Source organism: Pantherophis guttatus, chromosome 8 (assembly GCF_059756535.1).
Source record: "Pantherophis guttatus breed Tessera chromosome 8, ASM5975653v1, whole genome shotgun sequence".
Classification (NCBI taxonomy): Eukaryota; Metazoa; Chordata; class Lepidosauria; order Squamata; family Colubridae; genus Pantherophis; species Pantherophis guttatus.
In genome coordinates, this window is record NC_142070.1 from 22,364,435 (window position 1) to 22,386,692 (window position 22,258).

The 22,258-nt window shown below is 39.7% G+C and overlaps 1 long non-coding RNA gene across 1 annotated transcript; it reads left to right on the forward strand.

The window, feature by feature from the left end:
- The first annotated feature begins 18,376 nt into the window (after positions 1-18,376).
- LOC132710416 (uncharacterized) lies at positions 18,377-21,176 on the forward strand. Its single transcript, XR_009621116.2, has 2 exons — positions 18,377-19,575; positions 20,624-21,176. It is a non-coding gene; the product is annotated as an uncharacterized LOC132710416 (long non-coding RNA).
- The last annotated feature ends 1,082 nt before the right edge of the window (positions 21,177-22,258 follow it).

The window sequence follows — 22,258 nt, forward strand, 5'->3', positions numbered from 1 at the left end:
AAGGAATATTTTCCCCATCATTATAATACAGTAATGTGTCCAAATTCATTATTTAACTTGCTGACATTTGTAGACTTCTAAAACAGTTATTGAAGGCAGTCTCTTTGTGTTTAAATTAATGCATTTTACAAAGAAAACAAGGGGCTCAGTGGCTAAGATGCTGAGCTTGTCAATCAAAAGGTCAGCAGTTCAACGGTTCGAATCTTGTCCCAGCTTTTGCCAACCTAGCAGTTCGAAAGCATGTAAAAAATGCTAGAAAAAAATTCTTTTGGAAAGGGGCAAGTTGCAATTGAAATCTCTAGATGAATTAAAAGAAGAACGGATAATTTATACTTGGTTTCAGTATGGTCAGCTCCAAGCTAGATGGAGGGAGAATCAAAAAATTGGGGTTATGCAAAATGAGGAAAATTTGGTGAAACAGATTAGAGATCAAAGTCAGATGCATATTAAAAGGTTGTATAATGCATTACTGGAAATAGACTCAGAAACTGAATTGGTTAAGGATTGTATGATAAAATGGGCACAAAACTTTCAGGAACCAGTGATGATGGAAACGTGGGAAAAGATTTTGGTCAGAAATGTTAAATTTACACAAGCACAAAATTTGAGAGAGAATTTTTATAAAATGTTTTATAGATGGCACTTAGAACCTAAGAAATTATCATGTATGTACTCGAATTTGCAAGCTAAATGTTGGAGATGTGAATGTAATGACGCAACCTATTATCATATATGGTGGACTTGTAAGAAAATCAAGGCATTTTGGATAAAAATTTGGTGGGTGATGCAGAATATTTTGAAAAGAAGGTTGAAATTTACTCCTCAATTGTTTCTATTGGGTATAATTACAGACTGTACAGTTTCAGAGACTGAATTGATTTTGAACTTAATATCAGCAGCTAGGCTGCTGGTAGCTCAATACTGGAAGAAGGATTCTTTGCCTACTATTGAAGAGTGGATATTGAAAGTAACAAACCTAGCAGAAATGGCGAAAATCTCAGCGTACTTGAAGGACCACACGCAAGAAAGATATGTATCGGAATGGAGAAGATGGATTGATTATATTCAAAATAAGTATCAGACAAGAAAATATCAAATAGTTTATGAATGAATGTTAGTATTAGAAGTATTTGGTTATCTGTAGTGGAGTTAAGGTTTCGGTGTGGGATGCAGTACTTTGAGGATAAGTAGATTAATCTAGTTTATGTTTGATTAAATGAAATACCTTGTATTTTGCTCTGGGAAGTTGGGGGGGAGGGTGGGATGAAGGGGGGAAAGGGTAGGGGGAATGGGGGGGAATTTTTTTTGTATTTCCTTTTTGTAAAACTTTTCAATAAAAAAAATGCTAGAAAAATGTGGACCACCTTTCCGTGCTCCGTGCCCCTTTGGCATTTAGTCATGCCGGCCACATGACCACAGAGACGTCTTTGGACAGCGCTGGCTCTTCAGCTTTGAAACGGAGATGAGCACCGCCCCCTAGAGTCGGGAGCGACTAGCACATATGTGCGAGGGGAACCTTCACCTTTACTTTACAAAGAAAACAAAGATGAAATATTGTAGTCCACCAAGGCCATGGTGATACAAAAGATCCAGCATTGACACCAACACTAAGTAAAGCAAACCCATAATAAGTAGGATGTAAGTTTTCTCCAAAAACTATGTCTGATATAAGCAGTGAAATTAACTGAACATATAGTCCACTTGAAACTGCTGCTATTCCTTCTTTCTTCCGCTCTCATTGCAGACTAATTTCTTTCTGGCAAAAATCCATTTGGCAATTGCCAGAGGCTTTTAGATGGAGCATCTCAATCGGTGTATAATTAAGGCTGATGTGTCTATTACCTACTTAATGATAGAATGCCTTGAATCAGTGGTATGTTACTGCTCGACTTGGCTATTAGAATATTTCGGCAGCCAAGACAAAAAGAAGCAGTTAGTAATTAGTCTACTTCAAGTATGTGTTTTAGAAAATACCATAGGAAGTAATTGGGTAGGAAAGATTAATTTCTGGTTCCCATTTAAAGGATGCCTTCAGTCCCAAGTAAAACATATAGCAAACTCATCAGTCAGTAGGGCCTCAAGTTATTGCCTGTGTTGGCTTCTGTGATTGTTGTGTTTCCTTTTTTGGATAGCCAGGGCATTCAGTGACAGTTGCATGTGTTTTTGTCTAACCCTAATTCTTATTAAGTGGATGAAATTTAAATCAAGACTTATTAAAGCTTTTCAGCAGTTAAGTATGGTTAACAACTGCTTTTCTTGTCCCTTCGATTTTTGCTAAGAAAAGCATGGAAAATCAAATTAGATAGGTAGAGGTGTAGAATTCCTGACTTAGCAACCAGATCAGGAAAAACATATCTGCAAGCAATATTTTGGCCATGAATAGGAGGGTTTATTCATAGCCTCTAGCAAAGCAATGGTCAGATAATAATAATTGAACTGGGGACTTTCATATTTACTAGCCATAGAAGTTGATGTCCAACACAATAACACATGGAATGGAACCAGACTGGGGAAATCCAATTTTGTCTAAAAATGTGAAAATGTTTGTTTTATATAAAGGTCTATGTTTCAACATGTAGTCATAGCAAACAGAAACACTAATTTCAAACAAATATTTTTCATACAGAACTATTGTTGAATTGAATTTGATGGATCTTTTTAGCAGCTATTAAGTAAATAAGAGATTCCTCCAGCATTCAAAATAAGTTCATTGATCATAATTCCAATAGTATACCACATCAGCACATATTTGATTGCTTATTTGTTCCCTATGATTATTATTAAGTGTTGTATCTTATGATTCTTGACGAATGTCTCTTTTCTTTTATGTACACTGAGAGTGTATGCACCAAGACAAATTCCTTGTGTGTCCAATCACACTTGGCCAATAAAGAATTCTATTCTATTCTATTCACCAATATGAAATTGATGTGAACTGCATAGCAAAATTTAGAGAACTGCAAATTTTGCATGTGAAATGAAATTTTATGTATTCATTCAAAAACCCAAAGCTAAGCAACTAAATTTTCATTTATTAGACTTAGAAATTGCAAACACAACAGTATCTGGTGGTCAAAATCCACCAAACCTTAGAGCTATCTTTAATTCTTCTATGCATCTTCCAGATGACTTATACCCACTCCCTCTTTTGGGTAGGCTGCCAGTCATTTTTTTCCTAACGTTTTAATGTTCACTGAATACATAATAGATGGGGATTGTTTTGCCTTCTATTCTTTCATCCTCGTTCACAGACATTCGTTCCAAACTATGACACCGGACCAAATTAATGAAATGCATACTATGATGTCTCGATGCAAATGCTGACCTTTCTTATTTGTGTGACAATACTTGCAAGTATGAAAGAGTCAGAGTTTGTGCAGTCGTTTCATAGTTTATATCACAGGTATCAAACTTGCGGCGTCATGTTGCTGTCACGTGATGTTTCATGTTGTTTTTCCCATTCACAGAACTGGGGTGGGCATCACCTGCGCATGACATATCTGGCCCATGGACCTCCAGTTTGACACCCCTGGTTTACATTTTGTCATTTGTTGCTCCTTTCCCCCCTTTCCCTCCACATGGATACTTAGGTCCTCATCCTTATCTGGGAAAATCTGCATCTCCCACTTCTGCCCCATACTTTCTTGAGGAGCAAGGAAATATTGAGCAAGCCCTAACTTACCACAGCCAGTAGACTGACTTAAAGTATCTTCAGGTAAAATATAATTCCTGGTTTTGAAGTTCTCCACCTTCAAAGTGAAGGCAATGAATAATAAGTTACACTTTTATAAAAGTGTTTAATGTATTAAAATGCTATGAAGTTCTTACTGTTTCAAACTGACCACAAATTGTAACTAGTAGAGACAAAAAGCTCCCTTGGAGACAGGAACCTACGCCTTGGGCAAAACCATTATCAGTAAAAAAGGAACATCAGCCCAAGGTGAAGTTAAAAGTAAACATGATACGATAGTTGTTATTAGGCAGGAAATGTCAAGATGACCCTTTAAAGTGTAAAACAACTTGAAGAATAATTTAGGAGAATAAAGGGGAGTTGGGAGGGATTCTTAGGCGTGGCATGCATTGTGTAGGAGTATAAAATGTGTAAGCTTGAAAACTGCTTTTTGCACTCTTTGAACTCAATCCATTTGGGAAGGGTCTAAGAGGCCGCGCTTGCAACCGCTTTTTATTTTTCTTCATTTTATCTCCAATAAACCTTTGATTTTGTGAACCAGACTTGTTTATGAATTGTGAGGATTAAAATATTTGGGTCTTATATCTCACAAAAGTTAGAGTGACACTGAAAGTGGCAGCAATGCCTAATTTATAATTGTTTCTCCTATCAAGCAGAGTAAGGTAGGTGCTTCAACGGCAGCCGCTGAATACTCTCTAACCAGTCTCCAGGTAGGCATAGACATACCCTGTGGTCTCTGTTTTACTTGACTGAATTTCTGTTAGGTTTTTTAAAAAGAAAACCAAAAAATTATCTGCTGTAAAATAAAATATCAAACTCCAACATCACATCTTTACTTTTGGAAAGCTTGGAACTCCACAGAGATTCTACTTTTTAAAGATAACAAGACTCTTTGGGATAGAAACCACTGCTTTGTTGTTAATATTAGCTTCAAGGTTTTGGTTACCACCTTTAAAGCGCTCCATGGCTTAGGACCTGGTTATTTACGGGACCGCCTACTACCACCAATAGCCTCCCACCGGCCAGTACGCTCTCATAGAGAGGGACTCCTCCGGGTGCCGTCAGCCAAACAGTGTCGGCTGGCAGCCCCTAGGGGGAGAGCCTTCTCTGTGGGGGCACCTACCGTCTGGAATGAGCTCCCCCCAGAGATACAGAGGATCCCGGATCTGCGCACCTTCCGCCGCGCTGTGAAGACCTTTTTATTCCATCAAGCGGGCTTGGCTTAATCTCCTCCCTCTTTTAATATGTAAATTTTAATCTGTTTTTAAATTATTGGGGTGTTTTAATCTGTCTGGGCCAAAATGATTTAATTTGATTTTATCTGGTTTTTAAATTTTGTGTATTTATGTATTTTATTGCTTGGCTGTTCACCGCCCTGAGTCCTTCGGGAGTAGGGCGGTATACAAATCAAATAAACTAAACTCAAATAAACTAATATGTAAAAAAAAAAATAGGAGAAATAAAGGACATTTAGCTACTACCAAATTAGACTGCTATCCACCCACAGTTGAATGGGCAGAGACCTATAATAATATCAAACTGGCCAGTTGCTAAATTGCCTCTATTGCCTCTGTTTCAAATCATTTTAGTCATCTGGTACCAAGGTACCACAACACAGGGAAATGAATGGCAAAGACCAATTGATTTTACATGACTTGAGTCTGGTTCATGGATAGTTTCAGAATAAGGAAGAAAATATTACTTTAATATTCTTACAGCTAAAGTGGCCTATATTTATGTCACTCAGTGTCTGCAGACAAGGAAAGGGGGCAATATGGAGATGTGGTAGAAAAGAGCTGAGGTGTTATGGCTGGTTAGATCTCTCCATGAGCAGTTTGCATTCAGAGATAGCACAGCAGTGGAATTGCCAGCCATGTCATCATTCTGATTGGCAGAAATTGGCAGATTTCTGTGGTCAAACATGGTTTGAGTGGGTGGGAGCTGATTAAAATGTGTGGCGGTTGGGAGCTGATTAAAACTTGTGATAAATTGCTGTGTAGCCTTTACCAACATTTGACTGGCAAAAGCCTCACCTCCTTAATCACTTTACAATTTAATTGCTTTACAACCCAATAAAGATATTCTGAATGCCAGTGAAAATTAGACTCTCAGTAAATGCCTTATTTTTTGAAATTAAGAAGAGAGAAAAAGAGCTATTTTGAAGGATTTTAAGTTCAAAGCTTAACAAGAACACGATCTAAGAAAGTTTCAAATGGACAGATGGGATAGCAATTTTTTAAAAAAGAGGAAATAACATTTTCTGATGAAAATACCTTTGCAAAATGTAAAATTAGAATTACAGGGCTGGAAGGGACCTTGGAGGTCTTCAAGACCACCCCCTCCCCAAGGCAGGAGACCTTAGTGCATCCCGAAAAATGGCTGTCCAATCTTTTCTTGAAGACCTCCATCCATGGAGCATCCATAACTCTGGGATGCAAGTTCATTCATTAATTGTTCTTACTGTCAGGAAATTTCTCATTAGTTGCAGACTCTTTAACCAGTTTTCAGCCACTGCTTTTTGTCCTGCCCTCAAGTGCTTTGGAGAATAAATTGACCTCCTCAAGTATCAGAATTTTATTCTGAAACCATCCAAGAACAGAAGTCATGTAAAATCTGTTGGCCTTTGCCATTTGTTTCTATGTATAGTAGTACATTGGTGGAAATCAGATGACTAAATTAACATTAATTAGTTTAATGGACCAGTTCTTCATGAGAATTTTGATTGTTTATTTTTAAGGACAATAATAATTTGTGGGTTTTACAAAACAAGCCTGTATTATCTCTTAAGAAGAGAAGAAGAAAAGAAAGAGGCCAAAAATGGAGACTGCCTAGAACAGGGGTCTCCAACCTTGGCAACTTTAAGACTTGTGGACTTTGCTGGCTGAGAAATTCTGGGAGTTGAAGTCCACAAGTCTTAAAGTTGCCAAAGTTGGAGACCCCTGGCCTAGAAAGAGAGAGAGAGAGAGAAAAAATCAAAGGATGGAATTTACAGTGCCAATTTCCCTTCTCAAGGACACAGAAGCCATTGGACAAGAGTCCCAGTTTTGGCTAGCTCCACTCCTAGTGTAGGAGGAGGTGTGATCCCTAGGCTATCGCTGTTTAAACATCTGGCAGTGACACAATGACCAAGAGAAGATTGGGGGCAGGGGTGAAATCCACCAGGTTCTGACATGTTCTGGAAAACCAGTAGCGGAAATTTTGAGCAGTTTGGAGAACCGGTAGTGGAAATTTTGAGTTGTTTGGAGAACTGGCAAATACCACCTCTGTTTGGCCCCAGAGTGGGGTGGGAATGGAGATTTTGCAATATCCTTCCCCCTGGAGTGCAGTGGGAATGGAGATTTTGCAGTATCCTTCCCTTGCCATGCCCACCAAGCCACGCCCACAGAACCGGTAGTTAAAAAAATTGGATTTCACCACTGATTGGTTGGCCCATTGTTTGACAGGAAACATTTTATAGGTATTCCTGCTCAAGAAATGATGGATTGCAAGAAAGTAAAGGCGATTATTCTCTACCTTTATAAAATTACAAAATACACTTGCAGGCAAAGATTCTGGGAATATTAAGATTAGGAATAGAAGGACTGAGAAAACTTTTTTGTGAATGAAATTGTTTTGGAACAACTCCATGAGGTCCTGCCTGGTTCTGCAAAATCCCGTTTGATTTTGGATACAATAGCATCATCCAGATGTAGGCAGGCAGTGTCCCTATTCCCCTACAGAGGAATTATTGAGTCTGTCATCTGCATGTCTATAACTGTCTGGTTTGGTTCTGCAACCCAACAAGACAGACACAGACTTTGGAGGATAATTAGAACTGCAAAAAAAACAATTGCTACCAACCTGCCTTCCATTGAAGACCTGTATATTGCATGAGTCAAAAAGAGGGCTGTGAAAATATTTACAGATCTCTCGCATCCTGGACATAAACTGTTTCAACTCCTACCCTCAAAACAACGCTATAGAGCACTGCACACCAGAACAACTAGACACAAGAACAGTTTTTTCCCAAATGCCATCACTCTGCCAAACAAATAATTCCTTCAACACTGTCAAACTATTTACTAAGTCTGCACTACTATTAATCTTCTCATCATTCCCATCACCCATCTCCTTCCACTTATGACTGTATGACTGTAACTTTGTTGCTTGTATCCTTATGATTTATATTGATATTGTTTCCTGATTGCTTATTTGTACCCTATGACTATCATTAGGTGTTGTAACTGATGATTCTTGATGAACGTATCTTTTCTTTTATGTACACTGAGAGTGTATGCACCAAGACAAATTCTTTGTGTGTGCAATCACACTTGGCCAATAAAGAATTCTATGCTATGCTATGCTATGCTATGCTATGCTATGCTATGCTATGCTGTGCTATGCTATGCTATGCTATGCTATGCTATGCTATGCTATGCTATGCTATTAAGATTACCTTACATCCAGAAGAGGTGAGGAATCTAGAAGGGGACATGGAGAGGTTGGAAAAGGAGAGACTGAAAAAATGAGATATATAAGGAAAGACAACCACTTTCCAGTCTAATGGAGGTTAAGCAAACCAGGGGAAGATAATTTCTGTTATTTATGTGGTAGATAGGATAGTTAGCTAAGGTTTTTTAAATCACCAGAGAAAAGGACCTTTCTTTTTTACATTGAAACTGCACCAACTATAAAAAGTGTCTCCCAGTCTAAGGGTGAAATTCAGGTTTCACTCTACTGATTTCAGAATAGGCTAACTGTAATCCTAGGTATATTTTCAACCCAATTGGACCTCTCCATTTATTTTGCCAAACAACAAAAATCAAGTAGATTATTAAAACTTAAATGTGTACTATTCATAAAAGGCCTCTCTGGTTCTGACAGTAGTTTCCTTTTCTCCCAGTTATCAAGGTACGCTTAGTCTAAATCCTAGGTGGATTTCTATCCCTACTTTTACATTCTGCTTGTTTGGAAAAATGAGTATAAAATCCTATTTGGATGCAAATCCACCTAGGGATAGGGTTAATCTAGTGTGCAATTGGGGGAAAAAACCTTCAGCCTGTTAGATTCACAGAGACTATTTATACTCCTCCCTTTACATTCCACTTAATTGTCATCACTTGGCAAAATGAATGGAGAAATTCTATCTAGTTTAAGCTATGTTGATTATTAAAGTCTGAAAAAACAAATTCTTAGTTAGATTTTGGGAAGTTGTTTATAGAAGTAGACCTTTTTTGTTTACAATCTGCCTCATTTTCACTGCCTGGCAAAATGAATGACTCCCTTACTGAACAAAGATAATTTGGTAGTGATAGGATGCATATGGTACACTAGAAGTTCTGGCAGAGAAGGATTTGACACATTTGTGCTCAGGAAAATGATAGTTTTGAGGACAGTTGGCAGCAGCTTTATATGGCTGTGTGGAGCACTATTTGGACTTTTTGATTCAATAAAAAATTGCCCGTAGATGAAGCAACCTTTGGAAGCAAAGCATCTAATTGAATTGCAGCTCTGCTTTAAGGGTACCAGTCAGATTTTTCCTTCCTTTTCAATCCAGACATGAAATGTGGCTTCTTGGGTTATTATTTTTTTTTATTGACTTGAAGCAGCTAGCTACCATATCAAACTGCAGTGCTCTACGCAGGGGACTAAATGACTTAATTTTCCAAATTGAGAATTGTATCACTGCATTGGTCCAGACGAAAGCAACATCTTGAGGCAGAGCAGAAATGCTTTGCAGAGGCCTGCTATATTCAGGAAAATTACCACTTCCATCCTCTCAAAAATCCACAAGCACCTTCCATCCAGAGTTATCTGGGTATCTAGATGTGGTGAACAGTCTTTAATAGCCATTGTTGATATAATTGACAAGTCGGTCAGAATCCCTAACTTTAATGAAGGGATGACAAGGCACATTCTGTGACACTTCTGATTTGGGTCAATTCTTTGAAACGTAACCGCTCCCAGCTTCATTTTTTTTTTTTTTTGCAGTGTAGAGTCATTCACTTTCTAATATTATAATGTTCCAATTTCAGATTTGCATTTGTACCTGAAATGATGATTAAATTATATAAAAAAGTTATATTTTTATGCCATTAAATTACATTCATCAATCTAATGAGAGACTTTATGTCAATTCCTTATTATTTCTTTTTGGCCCAGGTACAAGGAATATCAAGTTGTATCTACTTGCAGATAGTCTGAACATTGCTGACATCATGTGGACATCTGAGTGGTAACATATCAATGCTATAATAGTGCAGATCCCATATTTTGCTTTTCAAGCTCTGGATACATGATTGAAAGTGAGGTTATGACAGTTATTGGCTAGAATATGAAAAGGTGATGTATTGCCTAATATATCTTAACTGTATACAAGAAATTTCCATAAATTTTCTTGCAAGAAGTTAGTGGCCCATCTTCTCAAAAACATTTGGGGAAGATAATTTTAAAAAGCATTGGAACTCCATTTACATTTTCAGGGATGTCTCCCTGACAAATGAATGAATTTATCCCAGACAATATTTTTTCTAGGTCATAAATTGGTAATAAAATTTTCTTAATGGATGTATATAATATTCCATCAGATTGTTGAAATGTTAATTGCCGTTCCTTAAGTTTTTCTCAGTTACTATGAACTCAGCCATTTTGAATATCTTATTATACAATCTTTAACATGCCATAGATTTAATTTCCATGAAGCTCAAGGGGCTTACTCCTAAGTAAATTTATATATATAAAAGCGAAAACCATTCACAGTGTAATCACGAAATCTCCAGAACTGTAAAGCCTACAAACTTGAAATTTGCCACATATGTTCCTCTTGGCTTCTAGGTGCTCACTAAGAAAGGATTATTCGAAATGACCATCAGAGAATTAGTATTTCCTATATTATTATTAACACACTCTGATGCTAAGGAGTTCTACTCCCCCTTCCCACCTGAAAAGAAATCTGTTCCAAATGCAAAACACAAGCAGAAGAGAGGAGTTTCACTTTCAGTTTTACTTTCACAGCAGGAAGCAGCTTTAATACAGAACACTTGAGCTAAGCCATGGCCAGGCTCCTTCCTGTTTCCTTCTTGCTCACACAGCAAATACTGTTTTACTTTCCAAACAGCCTCTGATGCCAAGGAGTTCTACTCCCCATCCCCACCTCAAAAGAAATCTGTTCCAAATGCAAAACACAAGCAGAGGAGAGGAGTTTCACTTTCAGTTTTACTGTCACAGCAGCAGGTTTACTACAGAACAGTTGAGGTAAGCCATGCCCAGCTTCCTTCCTGTCTCCTTCTTGCTCACACAGCAAATACTGTTTGAGTTTCCAAACACCCCTCAACTCTCTCCCACGCTGACAGGATGCTAGTCAGATGAATACCGATGGATGCTGCGGGCTGGGATATTCTACTCCCCCTCCCCCTCTGTTCCAACTGCCAGTTGCATTATATTAACACACTCTGATGCTACGGAGTTACACATTCTACATTAAGTTTTAGGCTGTAAATGTCAATTTATCAAGCCCAAGCACATAGTTTCGTAGCAAAGCACGGGCGTCCAGCTAGTTGGTATATACTTTAATCAATATTTCAAAATAATTAGAAATTAACTCCAACAGTGAGCCTAGATACGATATCATAAGCAGTTCCTATATTATAGTCAAAAGTTTCAGTTCATCTATTTTGCAAATAGTTGTATTTCCTAGATTTTCTTGTTCCATAGAATCCATACTGCTCTTTGTTTCTTGGCCTAGCCTGTTTAAAGTGCATTCATCTGTGTTTTTCTTAGGGCAACTCAAAATTTGCATTTGCTAACCTGCTATTTTTTCGTAGGACTGGTATACTTTTCCAGTCTGATTTCCCCCAGATATATTCAATTACAAGTCATAATTGACTGTCCACCTGGACAATGGACAGTTGAGGAACACTGGCACAGGGCTAAGCATGCTCTTTTTTTAAATTTAAACTCAATTTAAATGCTTCATATAAACATTGCACTCGAATGAATAAAAAGTTTAGTATAGTCAAAGGACTCAAGAATAAACATAGTAACAAAGAAAGAAAATACCAAACATTTTGATATTCTGGGGAGGAACAATCATTCATTAAAAAAACATAGTTTCTCCCACCAGAGACACATTATGCCTAAACTCAGATAAGGGAAAATTTGTATATTTGTAGCCTAGTTGAGAAAGCAATAAAACGGAAATAAAGGTTTTCCCCCTAAATTATGGTTATTTAGTAAATAAGTAACATTTAAATCTTGGCTGATTTTCTTTCCTTATAGTTCCTTCTCCCTTAATTATTTTCAATTTATATTCATTGCTTTGGCTCCAAACTTAATCATGTACTTGGAAATCAATGGGACAAATTACTGATAGCACAATTTAATTTCCCGTAAAATCATTGCAGGCTGTGTTCCATTTTTCTGCTTCCTTATTGTTCTCATCCTATAATTGATCAGAATGAAATTACACAGGTGTTCATTTATAGTGAGGCAGCATCCTCTAGTGGAAAACAGAGAAAGCAATAATGACTTTATATTACTGTACAGTTGGAATCAAACGACATGCTCAATTTAGCAAGATGCTCAACTCTAAGTAAAGTTAATCCATTTTCTGAATGAAACTATAACTAATTAATGGGTCTAGATTCACTAAGGTACAAAAAGGCACACCTCTGTTAAAATGAGCTTACCAACTTGTGTGAATGCAACCTCTAATCCATTACCTGATCTGGTAAGGGCATTGTATAACTCCACTTAGATGTCAGCCAACTATTTAATCAGCCTTCTTTTTCTCTGTATCACAACTGAGATGAAATCCAGCAGGTTCTGACAGGTTCTGGAGAACCGGTAGCAGAAATTCTGAGTAGTTCAGAGAACCGGCAAATACCACCTCTGGCTGGCCCCAGAGTGGGGTGGGAACGGAGATTTTGCAGTATCCTTCCCCTGCCACACCCACCAAGCCACACCACGCCCCCCAAGCCATGCCCACAGAACCAGTAGTAAAAGAAATTGGATTTCATCACTGATCACAACATTATATTTGATTTCTACTCCTTCCTATTTCTCTTTGGTAATGCAATATTTAGCTTTGTATTTTCTATACTGAATGTTCAACACTGAGATACAAGGTTGGCAGGATCTGCAAAACCTGATTTGAACTACGTGACACATTGGCTGGATGTAGTCTAACATTTTTAATAGCCCTGTTTGCAAAGCCACTGATGCAAGAGTCCTCACCGCCACTGTTAGGAAAGCCCAACTCCTATAAACCACAACTTTATATTTCACCTTTTGACACTGATAAAATAAAAGTTCATATAGCACACGAGGATATCTGGAAACCTTTGTAGACAATTTATTTTATTAAACAATATTTGCCTATTCCAGTTCCTTGGGAAGAACTCAGTAGGTGGACAAAAATGCCAAATCCAATCTAAACATCTGACTGCGTGACCAACTTTAATAACATAAATCTGATTTTCTGTGAGTGTCATGGCAAAGTGACATCTTGCTGGCTTTCACTGGAGAGCAAGACAGCTTTTGCAAGGGGAATCACCACTGGATGCTGCATCTGAGCTGCTGTAATCTCTTTGAAGCAATGGATAGTTGAGCTCATCCATGTACCTCTGGACAGTCACTCCTTGTGACTGCAGAAACTGCTGTTTTTATAATTGGCTTATGAATGGAGCAGCTGGGAGTTTGGATTACACCAAGAGCACACTCACCAAGGCCTTTTAATCTTTGCCAACATTAAGTTCAATTGAGCCTCATACCTTAATCACTCTTTGAGATCTTGTTTAAATTGTATATTAGAAAGATTAAGACCATTGGAATTAGCAAAGTATTACTGAATTTATTGGACGGATTCCATTCTCTTAAAAAGATACGTAAATTTGATTTTAAAAGTTTTGAAAAATACAGGATTTTTGTAGGTATAAACTACAAAATGGTTCTTGTTTGCTTGGCATGCTTACATGCAGCGGTCTTCAAATCTTTCCAGATTTGAGGACTTGTGTGTGTGTGGGGGGGGGAGAGGGGATGGTTCCGCACAAGTGGATCCGTTTTGGGATCAGTGCTTTTTAATTTATTCAAAATTATCTTGACTTAAGGATAAGCAATGACCTGGCTAGATCTGCAGATGATGTTAAGCTATTCAGCATCCTAAAAATTAATTATGAAGAGCTACAGAAGGGCAGAATACATTGTAAAGGGCAATGGAAGTTTACAGGAGGACAGAGACCTGTCAAATTGTGTTTTGTCTGTTGAATCTATTTAAAGGTTTACAAAATAAAACTTTCTCTCTCTCTCTCTCTCTCTGGGTTTTAATAGGGTTGATAGTTCCGGTAGCGTTAAGGAACTTTAGGGGAGCAACTCCAGAGTCTCAATAGCATTCACAAGTGCTATTGAGACTAATATCTCCTTGGGATATCTGATGAGATAACTGGCTGAATTTTGGCATCCGTACAACACATTGTCCTTCCTCTTGATTCACTTAAGAAAGGGCCCCCAATCCCCGGGCCATGGCCCCCTACCAGGCCGTGGTCCATTCAGAACCGGGTCATGGAAGAGGTGGGCAAGCACGCAGCTCCATTTGCGCACGCAGTGGGGGACAAGTGCATGCAGCTCCATTTGTGCAAGCCGCAGGCATACACTCACGCTGAACTATCCCCTCTACCCCGCCAGTCCTGCAAAGCTGGTAAGGCTGAAGACTTCTGCACTTAAGCATGTTGTGCAAACAAGAGCCATAATGCTTATACCTGCAAAATTTGAGTCAAAAGGGTGCCTATTTTAAATAAATAAATAAATAAATAAATAAATAAATAAATAAATAAATAAATAAATACAGTATAAATATCCAATTACTTTAGTTCAGAGAATGAATAATTTTGGTATTTATTTTGGTATTTGCTCATTAACTGATTAATGTCTCATTTTTGTGTCACTGCCCTGCTGATCCAGGAAGGAAGGGAAGGGAAAGGAAGGAAGGGAAGGGAAGGGAAGGGAAGGGAAGGGAAGGGAAGGGAAGGGAAGGGAAGGAAAGGAAAGGAAAGGAAAGGAAAGGACACATGTAACCAAGCTACATACCTGTCTTTCTGTGTAATTTGGTACGCTGCCCACTCTTTGGTGGAACACGTAATATTTAAGTGGGACAAATCCATGTCAGGGTTTGCTGCAAGTTTTATGAGTGTTTTGTTCTATATTGTATTATTCTCTTCCTAGGGAGAAACTACAACTAATATTTCTGGCAGAGATCTTGCTTTAATAATAGTCATAAATTCAAATGACCAACTTTCCGTGCAGAGAGATGGGGAGACTAATGGCTTTGACTTCTGCTGTGGTAGGAAAATGGAGAATAGGAAACGCGTTCACAAAAGATGAGCCTGATAGGCAAAGAATGGCGGTATGAAGCTCAGTTTCCCCTTTGCCACCCACCAATGTCTCAGGGGTATTAACATAAATGTCTATCTGTGAACTTCCTCATCTTGGTGATTGTTCCTGTGACAGGACTGCAAGCCCCATTACTCTAGCACTCCTAAACAAAGCGCTAATCACAGCATGCCAACCTTTCCAACTGCTGGGCTGAATAAAAGAAAGTGATTTCTTATTTGATTCACGTCTTGCTACCAGGCCAGCACTCCCTGTCAAATCCCACCAGGAGGAAAAAACTTTCTCACAATTTTATTGAAGAGACAAGAAATTAGGAGGTGGGACCCAAATGGCAGCAAAAGGCAGAGGAAAAATCCTCTCTCCATCCAAGGAAGACAATCAGGAGAAAATTGGGCACAAAATTAAAGTACACAAAAGTATTTGGTATGCATGCTGTCCGAATTCAGAATATACATTTTAAAATATCTCTGAAAGGAAGATGAATATGCGGTTTCAATGTGGCAGTAGAGGGAGCCCAATCCTAGCTGAGATGCTTGTTTGCTATCAAATGAGGTTTTTCCCTCACCAACAAAAGATGCAATTTTGTTCCTAACCTAATTCTTCCAAGTTGCAGAAGGCAGTGGTACGGAGAGAACTTAATTCATTGGGGTTGAAAACGCACCAGTATATAGAGAAAGTTATCATTCTCCAGTTCTGTCAATGAGAGTTTTGTGCTAGGTTGGGACTGGAAACAATTGTGACCCATTGGGTCATTTCAGAGATAGTTTCTTACCTAGACAGAAAAAAAGAATGATCATTGACAGACAAAATCAGTGGGAATTGGAGTGGCTGATTCTGACTTCCTGCTAGCTTCTCCACTGATTTTCCTTGTGGAAAGCTGGCACCAAGCATTGGAAATGATGATCATTACTGTTAGAATAACAGAGTTGGAAGAGACCTTGGGGGTCTTCTAGTCCAACCCCCTGCCCGGACAGGAAACCTTACACCACTTCAGACAAATGGTTATCCAACCTCTTCTTAAAAATTTCCAGTGTTGGGGCATTCATAACTTCTGCAGGCAAGTTGTTCCACTGATTAATTGTTCTAACTGTCAGGAAATTTCTCCTTAGTTCTAAGCTGCTTTTCTCCTTGATTAGTTTCCACCCATTGTTTCTTGTTCTACCCTCAGGTGTTTTGGAGAATAGCTTGACTCCCTCTTCTTTGTGGCAGCCCCTGAGATATTGCTATCATGTCTCCCTTAGTCCTTCTTTTCATTAAAATAGACATATCCAGTTCCTGCAACTGTTTTTCATATGTTATAGCCTCCAGTCCCCTAATCATCTTTGTTGCTCTTCTCTGCACTCTTTCTAGAGTCTCAACATCTTTTTTACATTCTGGCAACCAAAACTGAATGCAATATTCCAAGTGTGGCCTTACCAAGGCATTATAAAGTGGTATTAACACTATCATGTAAACATGACTGAATGTAGCAGCACCACAGAGGCCATGGCATTGCTAAATTTCAACCCCATGGGAGTAATAGGTCCCAGATTTTGGACACATTCTCTTAAGTTAGCCCATTTGAGATGCCTTGATTCAAAATAAATGTTGCCTTATGATGCACCATTTCACCCAATTGAAGGTTACAAACAGATAAAAGAGTTTTCATGTTATATAGATGGATCCAAATGTATTGAAAATGATTAAGTATTCAGTATGTGTAGGGAGTAGCTAAGCAGAGCAATGGAAGTCACGAAAATGTAGGGATAGCTTCTTCGTATTTATCATCCTCTGACAAAAGATATACTTTTTATTCACAAAACATGTGGGATTATGACAAATTAAACCATAATTAACTGAAATAACCCCAATGTCTGGGTGTACTTAATAGATGAATCCTAAATCACTGGCCCCCACGGAGAGGGCTCGCAACTTAGGCATCCTCCTGGACGCACGGCTGTCTTTAGAAGAGCATATGATGGTCGTGGCCAGGGGGGCTTTTTATCAGGTTTGCCTGATACGTCAGTTGCATCCCTTTCTGGATCGGGACTCCCTACGCATGGTCACTCAAGCACTCGTCACTTCCCGCCTGGACAACTGCAATGCTCTCTACATGGGGCTCCCCTTGGGGTGCACCCGGAGGCTGCAGTTGGTCCAGAATGTGGCCGCGCGGGGGATTATGGAAGCGACGGGGTGCTCACATATAACACCTCTCCTGCACGAGCTGCACTGGCTTCCTGTGGTCTTCCGGGTGCGCTTCAAGGTGTTGGTGACCACCTTTAAAGCGCTCCATGGCTTAGGGCCGGGGTATTTGCGAGACCGCTTTCTGCCACCAATAGCCTCCCACCGACCGGTTCGCTCGCACAGGGAGGGCCTGTTCAGGGTGCCGTCGGCCAGACAGTGCCGGCTGGCGACCCCTAGGGGGAGAGCCTTCTCTGTGGCAGCACCTGCCCTCTGGAATGACCTGCCCCCTGAGATACGCACGATATCAGACCTCCGGACTTTTCGTGGGGCCCTGAAGACACACTTATTCCATCTAGCTGGGCTGGCTTGATCCCATCCTCTCAGTTTTTAATTTTAATTCGGTTTTAATTGGGTTGTTTTAAACTTGGGCCAAAATTATTTGTTTTTAAAATGTTTTTAAATTTTATATGCTATGTTTTTATCTTGGCTGTACACTGACCTGAGTCCCGCAGGAGAAGGGCGGTATAGAAATAAAATAAATAAATAATAAATAAACAAATTACAATGATGCAATTACGGTACCAACTTGCCCATCAAACTTAAGCGTAGCACAACAAAACGTCTGATATTGAATGGTACAGATGTTATGACTGATGATCTTCAACTGAACACAAGTTGCAGGTGGAAGGAAACTGATAATTGCCCTGCTAAAGACCACAACTGCCCAGAGTCCCTGAGCAATGAGTCACTACCATTCTTTGACCTTTATCTGGAATTTAAACTTAATAATGTTACTGACCACTGATAACCTTTATATTCCCTAACTTTCTCCACTAGCTTTCCCAACATAAATACCTACCAAAGGCACAGACTTCCAAAATTGACTGCAATGGCCAAGTTGGTTGGGGAATTATGGAAAGTGAAATTGACATATCTTGACACCAGGACTGGGAAAAAGATGCTGTACCTTTTCTGTTATTGAACTCATCAGGTTACATATACACCTATTTTCTCTCCTGAATTACCTACTATTACTCTTCATTGCAACACAATAGCTTCTAATGTCATAATCAAGAACGATGGATTTCTCTTTTATCTTCTTTCTCCAGATTATGCACAATTTCCAAACTTCTATGTTTTATGATTAGGGTTTTTTTTTATTGTGTGGACTTTGATATGGACGCATTTGTACATTTAACACACCTCCTGAGAAAGGATTGCTGAAGCAAAGAAAGACCAGTAGCATGTCTTTAAAAAGACATTACTTGATTAATTTAGACAGTGGAGTAGAATAGAATAACAGAGTTGGAAGGGACCTTGGAGGTCTTCTAGTCCAACCCCCTGCTTAGGCAGGAAACCCTACACCACTTAACACAAATGGTTATCCAAAATCTTCTTAAAAGCTTCCAGCATTGGAGAATTCACAACTTCTGGAGGCAAGTTGTTCCACTGATTAATTGTTCTGTCAGGAAATTTCTCCTTAGTTCTAGGTTGCTTCGCTCCTTGATTAGTTTCCATCCATTGCTTCTTGTCCTACCCTCAGGTGCCTTGGAGAATAGCTTTGCTCCTTCTTCTTTGTGGCAGTCCCTGAGATATTGGAACACCGCTATTATGTGTCTCCTAGTCCTTCTCTTCATTAAACTAGACATACCCAGTTCCTGCAGTTGGAGTAAATAAACTCAAATTTCTCTTTGTGTTAATTAAACTTAATAGAAGTGGGATGCTGCAGGAAAGGACATAAATATACCCACAATCTGCACATGCTAATTTATACTGCAGGTGCCAATTCCGAAATGTCCGGTTCTTTAAGGAGAAGCATCAGGCATGGCGCAAAACGAAACAATTCTGAGCTCATGTGGGAGCCCCACACTTCTTGAGGCGATTCCTCCAGTTGCCACCAAGGGTTAACGTTTATCTTTCTCACGCGTTTCCCGAGCGCTCGGCAATTTCCAAACGGCACTCGCGAAGCAAGGAGAAGGGTAAGAGATTAGAGACCAAATCTCGCCTTCAAACCGACGACGTAAAGCGATCGCCCTGTAGCAATGGCGTCAGCTTAGATGCAGTGCGGAAAATCGGAGCTTTTTATAACATTATTGACGTGCCAGCGGGCGAATCTCTCCCCGTTCGAGGCTGCTCTTTCTCTCTCTCTCTCTCTCTCTCTCTCTCTCTCTCTCTCTCCCCCCACTTCCCCGTCCCTCCCTCCCTCCCTCCTTTTCGCGTGCTCGTTCCCATCTCCAGCCGACGCGCAGCCTCTCCGGCGATGCCTTTGATTGAACTTTTATTCACGCATCCATCTTGTTTCCTCGCCGCAGGAGATTGGACCGGAAAGACACGTAGCCCCAGCGTGGTTGGGGATGGTTAGTTCATGCCCGCTTTCAACGCGCGGCGGGGCGGGGATCGCTTGCTAGAGAGACAATGAAGCCTTTCGGAGGACGGGCGCAGACGGAGGAGGGGAGGGGAGGGGAGGGAGGGGAGGGGAAGGGGCGGGTGGGAGAAAAAGAGCAGCCCTTGGACGCGGCGGTCCAGGAGGTGGCGGCCGTGCTCGCTGGCTGGTTGGCTTGCCGGCGACTCTGCCAGTTTAGACGGCTGAGAATGATCCCGCGTTGCAGCCTTGCCAGGAGTCCAGAAGGAGAGAGAAATTATAAAAAGGCTCGAAGATCAAAATAACCCAGATGAGGAATTCTGCCCGGGTTTCTTAAATCGTTAAGAATGGCACGCAAACAGGCAGATTATTCTACGGAAGAAGACTTTCATAATCTTCCTAACAGCTGTCCCCCCAAAAAAAATAATACATTTTTTTCAATGATTTATGGCTGACAGTGAAAAATATCGATCAATTTGGGTCATTTCAAATACCGAACCTTGCTTTGATTGCCATGGGCGGTATTTGGGGAGGGGGGCAATTGTCTAAATTCCTCCCCCCCCACCCCAGAGTCTGAAAGGCTTCCTTTGACCAAAAAGTGCATAACAAGAGCTCTTTAGTCAAGTCCAGGTTGTTGCTCTTAAAACGGTCAACAAGATGCTTCTGGAAAACTCGCTGCAAAAGGGAACAATGGCCCCTCTGCTGCTCTTTCTCTCCAGCTGTTCCTGCTTGGGTGGGTTCCTCCTTCATCAATTCTCTCTGTCCTTTGTGAGCCCTCAAAGCAAGTGGCCATCAATGCTCTTGTTGTACTCGGTTCTACAAAGCATTTTTTTTTTTTTTTTTTTTGCTGTGGGGAAAAAAAAAAACTATTCAGACAAGGAATCATGGGACGTAATATACTTATCCAGATTCTCCAAATGGAATAAAGACAAGTGAAATTATAGTTACCTTTTTAATATGAGAAATAGAATCAGAAAAAACGCATCTTTGCCTATCTAGTAACTCTCATTCTTTTTATTGTATTTTGTGTATCCATACTAAAGGTAAAGGTAAAAGTTCCCCTTGCACATAAGTGCTAGTTGTTCCCGAATCTAGGGGGCGGTGTTCACTCCGTTTCAAAGCCGAAGAGCCAGCGCTGTCTGAAGACTTCTCCGTGGTCATGTGGTCGGCATAACTAAACGCCAAAGGCACGGAACACTGTTCCCTTCCCACCAAAGGTGGTCCCTATTTTTCTACTTACATTTTTTACGTGCTTTCAAACTGCTAGGTTGGCAGAAACTGGGACAAGTAACGGGAGTTATGCAGTACTAGGGATTCAAACCACTGAATAGTCTGCATTACTATTAATCTTCTTATCGTTCCTATCACCCATCTCCCACTTACGACTGTATGACTGTAACCTTCTTGCTGGCATCCTTACAATTTATATTGACTGTTTCCTAATATGATTTGATTGCTTATTTGTTCCCTATGACTATCATTAAGTGTTGTACCTTATGATTCTTGATGAATGTATCTTTTCTTTTATGTACACCGAGAGCATATGCACTAAGAGAAATTCCTTGTGTGTCCAATAAAGAATTCTATTCTATTCTATTCTGAACTGCCGACCTTTCGATCAACAAGCTCAGCGTCTTAGCCACTGAGCCACTTTGTCCCCTCATACTAGCTACCTCAAAAGAGCTGATTTCTAGTCAGGGTTTAATGGGGGTGGTAAAGAACTTGGAGAGCTGAACTACGAAACAGGGAACCCCTCTACTCATTAGTTTGGAGCAAAGTTGGGTCATGCCTCCTCCAATGAGATTATTGAACCATCCCATTATTGAATTATTCATTCATTATTCAATAATGAGATATTCAATGAGATAAGCAATTATAAGGCGTTTATGCATCACTCTGCCAAAATAATTAATGAAGACAAGCTTTATGTTCCCAGAGTGATGTGGGGTGGAGGGTACGCTAAGATGTTGCAACTACTTGTGAAAAAAATGACTTTCGCTGTTGATTTTCACACCCACACCCATTCCAACATCATGGCTGTGTTCACACAACAGGTTTGACCAGATTAATTACCAACCTAATTGCTGCATTTGTGAAACTGTTACTGAGCTTTTTATAGGCAAACCCAACTTAGTCATTAATGGCTCAGCATAAACTGCAAATCTAGAAGATAAATTAATTTAAAAAGCAAACTAAATGCACTGTACAAATGCAGCTAATATTGTCCTACTGTACAAGGTTTGTGTTCTATTTTGAAAATGCAAAGCTTCTGTTTAAATTTGAAGTAAAATTATTGCCATTAATCAAGGAATAAGTGCATTGTTCCTCAAATCAGAAAGCTCATGTCTGCAGTTTTTGGATTATAAATCATAAAGTTGATTTATAATATTAGATTATAGCAAATCCAAATTACAGTATGCCCAATATGGGCAATTCTCAATTTGCAATCAGTCCCTTAGCAATCGTTCAAAATTAGATAGACCCCCCCAAAAGAAGCTTAGGACCCAATTCTGAAATTCCAGTTGTCCCCACCTGAAGTCATGTGACTGCATTTTGGGTGCATTTGTAACATCCAGCAGTCACATCAGAGGTGGTATTCAGCAGGTTCTGACAGATTCTGGAGAACCGGTAAATACCACCTCTGGCTGGCCCAGTCCCCATCTATTCTCTGCCTCCCG